The sequence below is a fragment of the Haliaeetus leucocephalus genome, unplaced genomic scaffold (assembly GCF_000737465.1).
Source record: "Haliaeetus leucocephalus isolate CR32 unplaced genomic scaffold, Haliaeetus_leucocephalus-4.0 Scaffold598, whole genome shotgun sequence".
In the NCBI taxonomy this organism is placed as follows: domain Eukaryota; kingdom Metazoa; phylum Chordata; class Aves; order Accipitriformes; family Accipitridae; genus Haliaeetus; species Haliaeetus leucocephalus.
The window spans coordinates 2447935-2460355 of record NW_010973034.1 but is presented as its reverse complement, the minus strand read 5'-3'; positions in this window follow the sequence as shown (position 1 = coordinate 2460355).

The following is a 12421-nucleotide window of genomic DNA, read 5'->3' as shown; positions in this document are numbered from 1 at the left end:
GGAGGCGGGCGGGAAACCGCCGTTAGCGGGGCCGCCGGGGCTCCGGCCTCGCCTCGCTGAGGGGCCTCGCCGCGGACCCGCCTCGGGTGCTGCGCGGCGTCTTCCCCGACGTGGGGGGGAGGCCTGTGACCCGCATCGCTTTCCCCGCCGCTCCCCCCCCCCTTCCCCTCGGCTGAGGGAGATCTGCCGCCGAGCCGCTCGGAGCTGGAGGCCCGGCGTTGCCGGGCGGTGAAGCGTCTCTCCCCGTCCCTCAGCAGCCCGTGTCCGATCGCGACGGGGCGAGGGAGCGTAAAACGCAGGGGAAGGAGCGCGGGGCTGTGAGGGAATTCCCCCCACACGCACCCCGCGGCGGTGGCCGGCCTCGTCCCCGTGTGGCTGAGGAGAGTCCCGAGGCGTGTGGAGAGCAGGTGGGCATGGGGAGTCCCGCCCGTGAGGTTTTCTTCTTGGGACGTCTGTCCTTCTGACTGCTCCTGCGTCCGGAGGGGTGCCCAGGTGCGGAGCTGTCGCGTATTTGGGCCAGTAAGATAATTCTCCAGCTTTCCCTCCCAAATAATTTTCACTAGGAAGGAGCTGACAGCAGCTGTTGCAGTTGCTGAGGCAACAGCCAGAATAGGAAGGCTGCCTAGTCTAACTAGTAAATTTAATCTAGCGTGGGTCTCTTCTGGCACCGCCTTGGAAGGAAGTTTTTGATTACAGCAGGAGCAAGTACAGTATTTCGTACAAAAGCTGACAGCTCTAAAGTTCGGCTGAATATGTTGTGACAAATGATTCCATTGTTGCTGGAGACAAACGTGGTTGCGAGTCTGGTTCCTCGACAGATGAAATCTAATCTTAAAAAAAAAAACAAAAACAATTTTTAATCAGGGGTTTTTTTTGCCTTTTGTTTTTGAGCTTTATTACATGACGTTTTCAGACTTTCCTGAACAACCAAAGAGGTTAGAAATGTGTTTGGTATTAACAAAGGCAGAATTCTTTTATGAATTTAGTTTTGAAAACTAAATGACTTGAGTCTGAAGGCATAAACGTAAGAGCTAACGACTGTGTAGCTCTATTGAGGGTCACACTTCACACCCACAGAAGCTGAAGAAGATTGAAGGTATGTTTCCAGGCATTGTAAAATAAGCTATTAAGGTGCAGTGTGTTCTTGTGTCTCAGCTTATTTTAAAGACTGAATATATATATATTTCAGGATCTACCTTCAAATAGTGCTCTGTTGTGGATGAAGGATGGATCAGGTAAAATTAAAGTACTCCTAAGGCTGTCTACATAGTCCCCATCCAAATAACATCAACAAGAAAAGCAGTACATTTCAGCACAGATGTTCTGGCAAGAGCAAATAAGTTTTATGTTGGAAGTAAGAGGTTTGCATGAAAGAATATAAACATTTTCAGGTGGCAGAAATCAGCAGTAAGCATAAAATGGCCAGATTAGGCAGGTCTGATTGCTGCCCTTTCCGGAGAAGCATGGAACAGTACTATCGTGTAAACAGGATTTCCTTCCAGCAGGAAGTTGGGCACTGTTGGTAGGAGCTAATTTTCAGGCTTTCTTATTCTGCATTTGTTAAAATATTGCTGTAGATGCTAAGTGTAATTAGAATTCCCTCAAACCAAAGTTTCTTACAAGTCAGGAGACTACTTCTGAACCATTTAGGAGCCTAACTAGGGATCTTTTCTTTTCTTCGGAGTATTTCATAGCATATTCCCAATCAAAGCCTGCTCAGAAATAAGCCTTCTATTTTTATCATGGGTCAGATGCACAGCTTGTGCTAATTAACATAGCTGCACTGAAGGCCTTAGATACAATAAAGACAAGCTTGGATTGTCAGATTACATGACAAATGGTGAACGTACTTGTAGGGGTCCCAGAATGATTTTACGTGTTTCTGGGGATGACACAATGCATGTAGATCAAAGCTTCCACCAACTGTATTTCCAGCAAGAGCCGTACTGAAGGTAACAAAATTGAATTAATTTCCCATAAACCCTAAGTTTTCTCATGGGATCTCAAGTTGACGAAAAGTAATTATAACTTAGTGAATGAGAATTCCATCTATTAAGAGGTGTCATGCCACATCTGGCAAAGAATATCTGCAGCACCAACCACTTTTTGTTTTGTTTTTTAAAGGAAGCTTTCAGTAATAGAAGTGAAGCAACTGTAGTTGTCTGTAGCTGGGAAACTGATGACTCAGACCCTATTCATGCTGTTGAAAGACTGTTTTATGAGACCCGTCAGAGCTGTGGGTGGACCTGGAGAGGAGTTTGAAGGCAGACTTCATATGCAGCGATGTCTGCAGCAGTGTCTGGTGATTGTCCCATCATACACCACTAATGGCATATCCTTTTGGATGTTTTCTTTAATCTTGGGGTGGTGAGGCTGCAGAAAAGGTCAGGGCGGGGAATTTCACCATTTCTTTTATCTAAAGAGGTGTACCATCAGGTCAGAAAAGAACTGCTGAAGCAGCACTCTGCCTTAGAGGGGGAAAGAAAGTATTGGAGTTTGCTTTGACCCTGCTACACCCCTGTGTGTAACCATTTGTAACTAGTGACATTTTCCCATCAATAACAAAAGGGTATATTCCAAACTTGATGAACAAGACTGTAGCTGCATAGCTCCCATGAATGCTAATAGGAATACAGGCTTTCTCCATCCCCATGTAAGTTACTTTGCATATCCTAATAGTGCATTCTCAATGAGCAACAGGGTCAGTGTTAATCACTCCATGGCATTCCAAGAGCAACTGCAGAGATCTCTACCACATTCCCCTTGGTCATGTTATATCTAGTGTGGCTTGATCAGAGCTAGGAAGTTAAGTATACACACAGGAATATTAAAAAGATCTTAAGGAATTAATAGAAAGGAACTGTAAAGGAGATGTTGGAGGACTGATATACTTGTTAGTAATTTTTAATTAAAAAAAATATTCTTTCTATGTGGAAGTTACATACATGTCATGTGCCACCACTGTTTTTGTAAGTCTTTAAGTCATTCTATGATTCGGGATCACAGGGCTAGATTTACATTTAGATAGCTAGTGCCAAGTATCTAAATGTATGTTTTAGTTGCTTGAATGATGTGATAAGCTATGACTTATTAAAAGATTCACACAGAAATAGATATACAGCCTTTGTCTGTCTCTGCTTCCCTGCTTGGTACTTGGGAATGGCACTAAAATTGTAGGAAATGGTAATGTCAAGTTAGATCTGCAGCTCCAGTGGAGTCCAAACAAAGTGTGAAGTTACTAAGCAGTGTCTGACTGCAAGATATGTAAGGTGAGTAAGAGGATCTATTTAAGAACTATAGAAGTAGGCAGGAAGCAAATACTGCTAAATCTGCAGACACTTGCAGAGTAGTCTGTTCTCCAGTGGAAATATTTGCATGTGTATGTTTAAGTATTATACTCTGGGCCTTGATCCTCAAAACTAGCAGAAACCCTTTTTATTTAGCAAGGTTCCAACAATTTCACTCTAAAATAGTTTAAAAATTACCACAAAATTTAATTGTTTAATTTAGTACTGTTATGGTTTTAATGAGAATAAATGAAAATTTATCTTTGGATTGAGACTGTTATTTCCCAATTTTGTATTTCATGTATTTGCTGCTTCCCTTTGGTTACTCAACATGAATTGATTACTTTTTAATTAATTTTATTTAAATTTAATAGGTATTCGTAATAGAAATGTGCTGTGTACCTTCCATAACACAGCCAGTAGGGTGCATTGGTTGTTTGATATTTAGTTTTCAAAAATCTGTAAAGAACTGCATATTTGCTTCTGATTTACATTTTTGCTCAGCTCAGGTATCTTCTGAATAAGAAAATCTACCAGTGAAACCATTCAGTTACAGTAGAGACAGTATGCAAAAATGGAGTATAGACTCTTGAAAATTTATTTCAAATTATTCACAGACGGATTTTGCTGTAAGATTCTGAATTCCTATTCATATACCTGTATTCATGAATAAGAGTTTCTGTAGTGTGCTAACTGAAGTTCTTTTTTTTTTTTAGTGATTGTCATAGATTCCTTCCAATTTTAGCTGGATGAACCTGTAGTTAAGTCCAGGAATAGCTGTTACTTTTTGATATGGTTTCCCTGAGTAAATTAAAGAACCCTTACTTGTTTTTTCTCTGAGGAATTTTTGCACTGTAGTCAAGTTTTTCCTTCATTCTTTTTTTTTTTTTTAACAAATTAAACATTCAAAGCTTGTTAACTTTTACTTTCTGCTTTCTTTATCTCTCAGTTTTTGGGAATTTGATTCGTTTGCATTGTCTGTGGGTTTCAGCATTGTTTTTAAAATGTGGACACCAGAACTTTATGCAGTTTCAAGTATCCACCCCATTAGTGCTATGTACAAAGGTAAATGATTCCCCCACCCCAACTACTTGTCACTAATCTACTGTTGATGTATCTGAAGATCACACTAACTCTGTTTTTTTTTCTAGTCACAGCCTCACATTGGACACTTGCAGTGAGCTGCTTCTCTGCTAGAGTTTCTTCAGGTGAAAATGATCCAGATCATTTGTAAGGTATAACCTATATTTTAGCTTTGAAGGTATTCAGCAGTGTTAACATGACTTGTTTTAATGTAACCAGCTTACCAGGTGAGCCATATCACTGTAATATGGTCATTTCCTTTCTGCTTATATTGACATCACAAACATACAGTTGTGATTTTTGTATTTACAGGGAGAGAATCTTGAGGAGCAGCAGATCTATTTGTAACCCTTGTTAAGCTACATAATAGAAGTATTTTCATTTATTTATATTTTGTTCATAATCTCTTACTGGAGAATGCTTTTTGAGATCTACCAGCTAGTTTTTAATCTATTTTACAGCATTGCACTGCTTACTAGCATGGCACTGTCTTTACCATATGGTAGTGTGATTAAAAAGTAAGTCCTCCAACCATTCAGTTCTGTTATACCAGCACAATTACTGTCATTGAAATTTATAATCTTACAGAATTAAACCAAGTTGCGCTATTTGTATAAGATCACATATTTATTCCATTCATTTCTTTTACCTCCTTATAAGTGAAATCTCACATCAGCCTTTACATTATTTTGGCTATGTTTGCTGCATTTATAGTCTAAACTTCCTTTTGTATCTTTGGAATTGATTGTTACAGACATTTAAAATATGGTTATTAAACTTGCCAACCCAGTGGTTTTCTCTTATGTCTTTAACCTTCTTTAACCTAATTTATACACTGTAATTTAAAATGTCTGCTCTCTAGTTCCCTTTTCCATAACCTGTACATTGATCTATTTTGTGTTTTGTTTCTGATTGAATTTTTACTATATTATTGCACCAAGATGCACACTTATTCAATTTTTTTTTCTTGATTGTAGAACACTGGCTTTTTGTCACTCTAGTAGACTCTTCTGCTTAATTTTGGAAATAAAAAAGCTTAAGGATTTTGATAGTTTTCCCCCTACAGGAAGGAGCTGAATATTGTATGGTATTTTTTAAGCATTGGTATTTCAGCTGTGGCAGAAGTTTTCTTTGGCCACCTTGGTATGGATAATTCGCCCTTACTGGTGGCACAGCTATGTAGGTATGGTTGCATCTGCGTTGATACAGACCTTTCCTTGGTTACAAGTCCTCCAGCACATGAGTTTTTGCTGCAGATGTATTCTGTATTGGTACATTGCTACCTACAGCTACAACTGAGAAAAGCTTTCACTGGCAAACAGTCCTTTGATGTCATTCCACTGAGTGGGAAAGTGCCCTTACACAGGCCCTGATACACCCGTGCAATCCCATCAACTGTACAGCCTCTTCTTCCACCCTTCTACTGTTCTTCCCACATAAAGAGAGGCATACAGGCAAGTGAGGGGCTTGTCTGGAATATCCTAGCATTACTTTCATGCTTTGTTTTAAGCTTCTCACGGCTGGAATAGTGGGGTATGCTGAACAGCTTTTGTAAAAGGGAGAAGGAATAGTAGAAGTGAGTGGGAGCAGGAGCAGGGAGACTATCTCATGGTAAAGGATCTGATTCAGAGTCTTGAAAAGCTTTGATATAGGAGCAGGTATGGCATTCACAGTCTGCTATATTGATAAATATTTGAACTGTGTATTTAAGGTGCCTTAAATTTTCACCTATAATGGCATGCAAGTGTAATTTAAACTGTTGAATTAATACTCGTGCTCCTGATACTAGTAATAGTAATGGTACTGTAACTGTAAACATCTTGCTATACTTTTTCAAATTTGCAGTATAAAGTTGATTTTAAAAAAAAGAAAAAATTATCCTGTACTATAGCTATGTGTAATCTAGAATATTTATCCGTGTAGAGCTTAAGAAAAGGTTATTTTTCATACAAAACATGCTGGTTTCAGTTTTGACTTTATCTTTGTCACTTTTAGATAACTATAGCATATGTTAACAAATGTGAAAGTACTTCTAAAATAAATCACCCCATTCAACTTTTTAAAGCATTTAAAGTATGATCACAAATGTCTAGTTTATGACATAAATGAGAGTGGTCGAGCAGACATAGAAACTCTTTGATGAGAGCATTTTCATGAATTTTAAAACAGATTCCCTCCACCCCTGTTTTCTTACAACTTTTGTCTTTCTATTCGATTCAGCTTCTATACGGGACAGCAGAATGTGTCAGAAACCTTTAAGTTCTTTCAATGAGTATCAGGCATGTTAATGCAAATACATTACAAGTAATCCCTCCATAAGGAGAGACAGTAACATAGCCCACACGATGTCAGGAAAGTGTTTACAAGATATTAATATGCCCACTGTGACAAGATGTATTTAATGGGAAGCAACAAGGAATTTGTTTTATTAGTTTTCCTCCACCCTCAAGTAATAAATCTTAAAAGCTTCAATATTGATTCAATGAAATGAATGGCTGAATCATTCTGGAGAGGCTCTGACAAGTGGACAAATGCTTCCATGGTTACATTGTGCTATGCAGTATGGTTACTGAGCTTTGTTGGTTTCCTCCCTCTGCCATTGAAGTAAAATAACAAACCACAGGGAAGCACCACACATGGTGGGCATAAACTGGAAACAACTTTAAAAGATCAAGTTAGCTGATCTTATACAGATTTTAAGCAACATGGGTTTTATTGATTTATTCTGTATACCCTAAACATGCATTTCAGTACTTTCTCCTTCATATATGACTTTCCCACAGAACATTTTATTTCTTGTCTGAAACACCTCTTGCTTTTGATTTGCAATGCCATAACTTAAAAGGCTATGTGAAAGCGTGTTTCATAGTAGTGTTACATGAGTTATGTTTTTCTAGGAATATTTTTATATCAAGTGATGTTACTGCATCAGTGTGGGCTTCTGCAATACCTAGATAATGAACTACAAATCAGGTCTAGAACTGTTATGTGCAGTTGTTTTAGGGTGCTTTGCAGTATAACATAATTAAGTGGTTTGATTTTCCATCTCCTTGCATCCAACGTACTAAAATTTCAGGTGTCACAGGGAAGAGGGAGATAATAAACAAGTAACTTTGTAGATGTCACATTTTAAAAAATAATAAAAAGTAATGACATACAGTTATTTCGTTACCTTAAAAATGTTGCAGATCAAGCATTACATTAAGAGAAGGAAATCCTGAAGGCCTTAGATTTCATTCAGGACAAACTGTAAATGAAACTGAAAAGAGATGTGCTGAGAATAGTTGCATCTTTTTCCCCCTGCAGACGAACTCTGAAGAGAGCACGTGTTATCCTCTGTATTAGCTGTTAGGTTTGTTTTTTTTCCTTCTACGTGCTTGAGAGTCCCCAGGATCACTGTCTCAGCATCAGAATGCTAAGATGTTGCCGTGCCCCTTTGCAGACACAGCTTTACAGCAAGGATGGATGCCAGGATTCCCCACAGCCAGGAAAATAAATTCATAAAAGTGGAGGATAGTTACTTCTGAGACAGAAATTTTGGCTTTACAGCTTTCCATTGGAAGCTTACATTTATTGTGGGTACTTAATTTCACATTTACTCAAGTAATAACTCTTTGATCTCAAGGGGAAAAAGTAAGCAACAAATGAGTAAACACTTTAATGTTTCATGTAAAGAATTTCAGAAGAGTGAAGAGTCAACTCTTAAGTTGAAAAACATAAGTTAGTTGTGTTTCCAAGTAGTTTTTTTCCTCATTCAAAAAGAAGCAAACAAAATACTTGTCTGTGAATTGGGAAAGCAAGTGAAGTTGTATGCAGCAGCTGGAACCCTTTTGCTTTTATCTTTATTAGTCTGAAATACTTTTTGAGGACTTTGAGATTAAGAGCAATCTAGATGCAAGAGATTATGGGGAGTTTTTAATATTTTTATCATGTTTTACCTTCCAAAAAATGCACTTTTGCTAAGCGTTCTTTTTGAATTTACAGTCTAGTGCTTGACATGCCTTGAAGTTGTGTGTTTTGATGGATATTTTATGAGAAAGCTTCTGATTTGTTGCATACTACCTACATTGTCAGTGACATGCCACAAATGAAGAGCTGGACACACTTGATTGGAAGAAACAAGACTGCAATTTATTTAGCAACAATAACTGCACAAGAGGAGCGGGCAGACAACTCTTGCCAAGTTCTCATCTTGCTCTTCCTCCATGTGACCTACAAGCCAGTTAGCATCTACTGTGGGTTGAAAGAAGCCACTGAACATTGTAAGACCAAACCATCTCTCCAGAAATGGCATTCTTTTTGTGTCATTTTTGACACAAAAATGACAGAAATTGTGTCAAAATTGCACACTGGATCTTGATCAACCAAATCTGAGTTGCAGTAAGTTGAAACAAAGAAGTTATTTTCTCATTAATTTGTTCAGTTTTTTACAGTTGAACATATTTAAATTAACATTACCTAAAAGTCATCTCATTTTTTGTGAAAGTGTTGTCAAATGTGTAGCTAAGTTCAGTAATAAAAAGGTTATGATTATACGAACAGCATTTCTGCTGTAATGTGTTAAAATATAGCAGCCTCCCATGAACAGATGCCAGGGGACATTTACTTTTCTCCTCATAATAGGAATACTTAATTTTTTCAGTTAAAAGCTCTTTTTAGGTATTAACATCAGCATGCTTTATCAGTATACAAGTAAGGAGCTGTACCATAAAAAAGTTGACCTTTGCCAAGCTGATCACAGGAAGCATAAACAAATTAATGTTTGTCCTCAAAAAAGAGCACAATCTGCTTGGGAGTTCTCATTTTTCAGTTTCTTGAATCCTGGACATCTCTGAAAAATAGAGGATCAAAACCTGAATTTACCTGCATGCATCTGCACATCAACCAGTACGGCATAAACCACTGGGTCAGAAGCATGATACTCAAATTTTGTCATTCAGTCTTCTCAGATCACTAGTACTGTTTGTATTTCTCTACTTTGTGCTCTTTCTTGCATGTGTTTGTTTATTTGTCCAGAAGCTATGCAGTAAAATTAATATTTTAATAGTAAAGCATTCCCAGTCCATCAAGAAGGGTGTGAAGCAGTTCAGGAAGGAGAGCAGTGCTAGCACACTGTGGCTAGCACAACTGAAGAGGCATCAGGTAATACCTGACGGTGGTTGTGTCTTTCTTTGGCGTGGGGTAGCTGGATAGGAGTCTCCAGAGAGTGCAGCTAGATGGCAACAGGAAAGTGATCAGAAGAACACACCACACAAACTTGATCATATGCTGCTATTGGGATAGTGGTCAGAAGCCTGGTAATACAGACTAGTCAGGCTCTGAGGTAAACACACATCTTTGGTATGAGTCTTGGTCAGTTCTGCTGTCTTTCAAAGCATGGCTTTCAGCACAGTTCCCTGAAGACTATGCTACTGAAGTCATGTTCTGTAGTTCTGGCTGCTGTTTCTTTCAACGCTGCCAGTTGGATCTGCTCCTCAGTGTGAATCACATTGAGAAGAAGTAATAAGAACGAACACGGGGAATGCATCCTAGACATCAGCCAAGCAAACAACTATCTATTTGGAATCAAATATCAAACTACAGCCGCATAGGAAAGAATGTAAGTGCTTGTGGTGGTCTATAATGTTCTTAAAAATGGTCTGTCTTGCAGAAATACTCACCACCGTGCACCATTGTTCAGAGAAAATCCACTTTAAAAAAAAAAAAACCAAAAAACCAATCACCAAACTGAAGTGAATTTCTTGCAAGAAAATCTTCTGTGTCCTGTTGATTATTCTGTGAAGAGAGGAGGAAGATCAGCTTCAGTATTCTGCCTATACACTAGAACTAATCAGAACAGTGTTGGATGGATGTTATGTATTTTTGAAGTAATGTGTCATACTGGAAGTGATTCATTAATAAACAGGAAGGCAGTAAAGTTAACTTGTATCTGGTGTATTTTAATTAAGGCTTGATCTATGAAAGAGCTACGCACATGCTTAATGTTCCTCATTCTGAGTAGTTCAATCTGCTTCAGCTGAAGTACAAGAAAAGGTGATAGATAGGGCAATGTGGAAATCTGTGCAGGACTGAAATTTCAAGATTCTCAGAATCTCCTTGTTTGCTGCTTGCGTTCAAATAAGTGCTTAGTCCAGAATTTTGAAGCTTGGATGCCACAGGTGAAAACAAACCTCAATTTTGGTGGCATTTATGGATATTCAGAAAAATTTATTATCAGCATTTAATTTTTATTTCTAATATTGGTAGATTGAGATTGCAGTACCTGTGATTGACAACCAAATGGCCTTCATACAACACAAAAATCTTTCTTAATAGAAACAAAAATGTAAACAAGAAGGGCTCCCTTCTGACGCCCTTTGTTTGGATTTTTTTCTTCTTGCTCCTTTAAGTCCTGCTTTCCTTCTCAGGGATTTGTTTCTTCTTCTAACTCCCTCTTCTCTGGCCTTTCCTTTCAGATGATGCCAATAAAGGGAAAAGGCAAGTTTTCAAAACAAACAAACAAACTGGGGGCCATTGATTCTATTGCGGCTGCTTTCAATATTGGTTTATTCGCAGCAGAGCCATTTTTAACTTGCAGAGCTTTAATGAATTCAAAACAAAGGAAATCCAAACAAACGAAGAATTGAGGGGTGTACTTAGTACACCTTATTTACTGCTTTTATTGAAAAGAGAAGTTAAGGCTGACCTGGAGGCATAGTCCTGTGCAATGCCAGATCTATTGTAGGTTCAATACCAGGCCTGATTGTTTACCCCTGACATTTGTAAGGGCTGAGAGTTCTGTGTGGGCAGCATGCTGAGTTGTTAAAAGTGCGCATGGAGTGTCCCATGTCAATCACCAACAACCTTCCAGCTGGTTGAGGACCACCATTGACAAAATCCCATGGGAGCTCTGTCTCATCCTTGTGTGTAACAAAGGGAAGCACAGGTCTCTGGAGTGGTATGATGAAAAACAGCAATCGGGAAATCCTCGGGTATCGAGAGAAAACACGGAGTACTGTGTGTTGAGTGGGAAAGAGTAGCAAAAGCTACAGTCATTTTGGGTCTAAATGCAGTTTTGTTGAAAGACCCCATGAAATTAGCCATGTGTATTAGTGAGCCCAAGTCTGAGTTCTCACTCTTCCTTTGTTTTCTAGCTCAGTAATTACCAATGTTTAATGTGCTCAGGTCTGCTGTAATTGAGAACTGATGACTACTAAGGCAGCCCCTCTGATACTGAGCAACTTGATAGCTGTTGGTGGGAGCCAAACTTCCCACAGAAACTGGATGACAGAAGGACAACATGAAGTAATTTATATAAGCTGAAAAAAAAAATTACAGAATAAAACATAAAAATAATCTTACACCTCAAGTATCCTTTCCACCTGTTGATCCAGAGAGGAAAAACAATATGGGATCTAGATTGTGAGGCTAAGATAGGAAAATAATAATGGTATGGTATTGAAAAACATGCTGCTTATCTTTCATGCTCATACATTAATTTCTGCCTAGTGCAAAATTTGGCAGCTAATAGTATGGACCTTTGAAGGAGTGCTTCTTGCTCTCTTTTCAGTACAGAAAAAGTGGAGCTGGTGCATGGGATATGCATAATAAAGTATTGATCAAAAATATATTAATAAATAAACACAGGTGGACTAGTGCAAGAAGTGATCAGACATGTAACAAGGATTATCATACACATCTACCTGAATTCCTTTTAAGTGCACAGCATAGCTTTTTAGAAGAAAAAAGTACACTTGTGGTTTTTTAAAAAAAGAGGTATTTTAATATAATGTTTGGTGAGTCATTCCAGTGGATTGTTTCCTTCACTCTTAAGACCTGGAGTTTATTCTGATTATTAGTGTCTACTTTGGCATCTGCATATTAGATCATCTATACCTTTATCTGTTACACTGCAGATTTTTATTTATCAACATTCCTTTCTCTGTAGCTGTATACAGAGTAAATCCAAAGATTCATCTTGCCTAACATTAACCTAATGTCATTATCCAAAAGTTAGGTGGTAGGCTAAGATAGTCATTTGGACTCCCTGTTTAGTCATAGAGAAATAAGCA